The 4,850-nt window shown below is 52.9% G+C and overlaps 1 pseudogene; it reads right to left on the reverse strand.

The window, feature by feature from the left end:
• Positions 1 to 1,646: 1,646 nt before the first annotated feature.
• LOC106896734 overlaps positions 1,647 to 4,850 on the reverse strand; it is a 4,014-nt pseudogene continuing 810 nt past the window's right edge.

A 4,850-nucleotide genomic window follows, 5' to 3' on the forward strand; every position in this document is an offset into this window, starting at 1 on the left:
CACCAGAGGGACGGGATGTCATCCAAAAGGACCTGGACAGGCTGGAGAGGTGGGCCCAGGTGGACCTCATGAGGTTCAACAAGGGCAAGTGCAGGGTTCTGCACCTGGGCCGGAACAATCCTCACCATCAGTACAAACTAGGGGGTGAGGTATTGGAAAGCAGCCCTGAGGAAAGGGACTTGGGGGTGCTGCTGGATGAGAAGCTGGACATGAGCAGGCAGTGGGCAGCTGCAGCCCAGAAGGCCAATCCCATCCTGGGCTGCATCAAAAGATGCGTTGCCAGCAGGTCCAGAGAGGTGATTCTGCCACTTTACTCTGCTCTGGTGAGACCTCACCTGGAGTATTGTGTGCAGGTCTGGAGCCCTCAATATAAGAAGGACATGGACCTGATGGAGAGGGTCCAGAGGAGGGCCACAAGGATGATGAGGGGGATGGAGCACCTCTGCTCCGAGGACAGGCTGAGGGAGCTGGGGTTGTTCAGCCTGGAGAAGAGGAGGCTCCGGGGAGACCTAATAGCAGCCTTCCAGTACCTGAAGGGAGCCTACAGGAAGGCTGGGGAGAGCCTGTTTAGAAAGGGCTGCAGTGACAGGACGAGGGGAAATGGCTTCAAGCTGGAGGGGAACAGATTTAGATTGGAGATTAGGAGAGGGTTCTTCACTGTGAGGGTAGTGGAGCACTGGAACAGTTTGCCCAGGGAGGTGGTCGAGGCCCCATCCCTGGAGATATTCAAGGTGAGGCTCGACGAGGCCCTGGGCAACCTGGTCTAGTTGGGGGTGTCCCTGCTGAGTGTGGGGAGGTCGGACTAGATGGCCTTTGGAGGTCCCTTCCAGCCTGGGAAATTCTATGATTCTATAAGCCCATCGCTGTACTGCATCCAGGGGGCTTCCACTCTCCAAGTAAAGTGACATCAAGACAGGGTACCTCCACATGCCTTCATGGAATGCCCAGCTGATGGTATTCTGCTCACTGGATTTAATCTCGTCATCTCTGAGTTGGGACAAGAGGCCAGAGCTAGAAATGGTGGTTGTTATTGTCTGGGCTTGTGTCAAGTGCCCTGGGGTGCCCAGAAGAGACAGGCACAGAGAAGAACCTGCTGCATAGGTCCTTCATGTCTTTCTCAGGAGGCCTGGCTGATCAAGGAAACTGCTGCTTCTTCCCACTCTGCATACTCACACAGTTTAGCTGCACAATGGGGTTTTCAATTGCAGGGACACTACCCCTAAAATTTTCTTGAGAGCATATTTGGAAGAAGACCTAAGCCTGAGGCTGTCTGAGGAGGGACGATGGAAGTGCTGTTTCAGCTCTGTCAGGGAAGACCTCTGAGCCTCTTCCTGTCGGTGGTGCCTGGACTGCAGCACAGCAGGAAAAGGAACTGCCTGAGCACTTGGGCCTTATAGGAAGGCAAGGGCTCAAAAAAAAAAAACGTGGGAGTGAAAAGTACATCTGAAAAGACCAAGAGATATTTTTCCCTTGCAGTACTGCTGTGCTGGGACTCTCTCTTCTCCATCTGCACAGAGTCACTGTCCCTGAACCTCAGAGACTTTTTCAAAAGAGTATCTTGGGCCCAGTCATTGGAACAGCCTCCAAATTCTTTAAATACTCAGAAGGTATGGGTCATAATTTACACAGTCTGTGGGTCTCACAGATACGAACAGATGTGTTATTAGGAACAGTACAAATAAGAATATTTCTCAGTGGACAACCGTTATAAGAAAAAAAAGCAAAAAAAGCCAACCCAAATGAACAAAGACAACAAAAATATAGAATAGGGGTCTGGCCATTAATGAGTTACATCATGAGTGATTTGCAGAAGATGAGATGTTACCGATTCTGAAAATCATCTGGTAATCAATTTCCACAGGGCATCCTTGATCTCCTTGTTGTAGATGAGGGGGTTCACTGCTGGGGGAACCACCGACTACAGCACAGCCACCACCAGGTCTAGAACTGGGGAGGAGATGGAGGGGGACTTCAGGTGGGCAAAGAAGGCAGTGCTGATGAACAGGAAGACCACGGCCAGGTGAGGGAGGCACGTGGAAAAGGCTTTGTGGCGTCCCTGCTCAGAGGGGATTCTCAGCACGGCCCTGAAGATCTGCACGTAGGACACCACAATGAACACAAAACACCCAAATGCTAAACAGGCACTGATCACAAGAAGCCCAACTTCCCTGAGATAGGTATCTGAGCAGGAGAGCTTGAGGATCTGGGGGATTTCACAGAAGAACTGGTTCACAGCATTGCCCTGGTAGAAGGGCAGTGAGAATGTACTGGCCGTGTGCAGGAGAGCATTGAGAAACCCACTGCCCCAGGCAGCTGCTGCCATGTGGACACAAGCTCTGCTGCCCAGGAGGGACCCGTGGTGCAGGGGTTTGCATAAGGCAACGTAGTGGTCATAGGCCATGATGGTGAGCATGTAATGCTCCGCTGACATAAAGAAAAGGAACAAGCGCTGTGTTGCACAGGCCCAGTAGGAGATGTCCCTGGTGAACCACATGGAATTGGCAATGGATTTGTGGAGAGTGGTGGAGATTGATCCTAGGTCAGGAACCGAGAGGTTGAGGAGGAAGAAGTATATAGGGGTGTGGAGGTGGTGGTCACAGGCGATGGCAGTGATGATGAGTCCACTTTCCAGGAGGGCAACCAGGTAGATGCCCAACAATAGCCAGAAGTGCACGAGCTGCAGATCCCATGTTTCTGTAAACGCCAGGAGGAGGATCTCAGTGATGGAGCTGCTGTTGGATATTTGTTTCCCCGAGGCTTGTAGACCTGTTCATTGACATAAAGTCAGTGAGAAGACAGGGCAGACTTCTCTCAAATAAAAGTATTTAATTTTTCTTAGAGACCCATGCAACTACCCCTTTCCTTTTGGAATGACCTTTGGCAGGTCCTCTTTCTATGCTCTGGTGAGTGCTTGCTGAGGATGCATCAGGGAGCTGTGAGATCTGCAGGACTGAATCTTGCCCTACAGGAACAATTAAACAGGAACTGATACACACTGCAGCTCCAGATAGTTAGGGAACTTGAATAAGTTTCCTCCATGGACACACCTGCATGACAGGACATGCAGCATCAGTGTCTGAGCTGCACCTGAATCCTCACCCACCAAACACAGCCAAAAGAAGGGGAAGAACAAGGGCAAGCAGGGCCAAAAGGGGAACATGCCAAAGTTCTCCTGCCAAGAGAGGCAGGACAGGGAGACACAGTCAGACAGTCGAGCATGTCTCCTGTTTGGTGGCTGGGCTGCTGGGAAGGACACTTAGCAGGGCCAAAAGGGGAACATGCCAAAGTTCTCCTGCCAAGAGAGGCAGGACAGGGAGACACAGTCAGACAGTCGAGCATGTCTCCTGTTTGGTGGCTGGGCTGCTGGGAAGGACACTTCAGGACTAAGTCCCCGATTTATGAAGGGGTTGAGGAGTGTACAGTGTGGGAGAGGAGATCAGGGAGTTGCGCCAGGGAAGGCACGGGAATGGCAGGGAGGTACTGGAATCCTCCCTCCCATCATCTTTCATGAAGCAGCTCCCTCTCAATCCCTGTCCATGGCTCTGCTACCTGGACTGTCCCTGCCGGGGGCTGTTTTTCTCTCCCCAGGTCTCCTCCCTTTCAGTGCTCAGAGGCTCCATCCCGGCTGCTGAGGGCTCAGCTGTAGCTGAGACACCCCTGTAGACACCTTCTGCCCTGCACGGGAATGGCAGGGAGGTACTGGAATCCTCCCTCCCATCATCTTTCATGAAGCAGCTCCCTCTCAATCCCTGTCCATGGCTCTGCTACCTGGACTGTCCCTGCCGGGGGCTGTTTTTCTCTCCCCAGGTCTCCTCCCTTTCAGTGCTCAGAGGCTCCATCCCGGCTGCTGAGGGCTCAGCTGTAGCTGAGACACCCCTGTAGACACCTTCTGCAGCACGGAATGGCCCTGGGGCATCTCTGGGTGTGCACGGGGTAAGGACCATCTTCATGACAATGGAGATATAAATTCCTGTCTCCCATTACCCATCCAGCCCACCAAGAGTGGAAAACTCAAAGAACAGATTCCACTTTTTTCTTGTAAACGCTGCCTTGAAATGCTTCTTCAAAATGACTCTCTTTAAATGTCCTGGGGTGTGATCTGGAGCTGTGAGCAAACCTGACCCAGTAGCTGAGACACCCCTGTAGACACCTTCTGCAGCACGGAATGGCCCTGGGGCATCTCTGGGTGTGCACGAAACTGGACCAGTATGCTCACCTGCGGGATGGGGATGGGGGAAAATACCAATAACAGAGGGGCTGAGATGCATCTCCCCTGGAGAGGGAGAAATGGGGGCAGTGGGAGAGGGAGGGAAAAGGGTGACCCCCACCCCACCTTCTGATTGACTTCATCCTGGGAGCGCCTCTCCAGCTTCCTCTGCACCTGGCTGCGCCTCAGAGCCAGGTCAGACTGAAATCCTCATCCCCAGCGTCCCCCTGCCGGGGAAAAAACAGGGAGACGCCGAGCCCCACACTCAGCAGGGGAAAGGGGAAGAGGGAGGGGGCAGCACACAGTTCCCTGGGCACAGAGACCCTTCTGGGAAGGGCAGCCCTGGGCACCCCTGTCTGCACACCCACCTTCACAGCCCTGTAGGCATCTCTGGGAGAAGGCAGCTGATGTGCTTTCCCTGATGATGTGGTAAGGATACCCTGCTCTTGAGCACATTCTTTTCAACATCAACTGATCCATGAGAGACTTCCTGACAGATCAGGGAGCCTCCCCTCCCAGAAAAAGTGCCCCCTGCTTCACCTGCTACAGAATCCTGTCCACCTGACCATCTCCAAGTACACATCTCTGTATTCCCAAATTACTTCCTTCAAGATATCCGCCTGGATGTTGAGACAATAAGCTT

The sequence above is a fragment of the Calidris pugnax genome, unplaced genomic scaffold, assembly GCF_001431845.1.
Source record: "Calidris pugnax isolate Ruff unplaced genomic scaffold, ASM143184v1 scaffold356, whole genome shotgun sequence".
NCBI classification, from domain to species: Eukaryota; Metazoa; Chordata; class Aves; order Charadriiformes; family Scolopacidae; genus Calidris; species Calidris pugnax.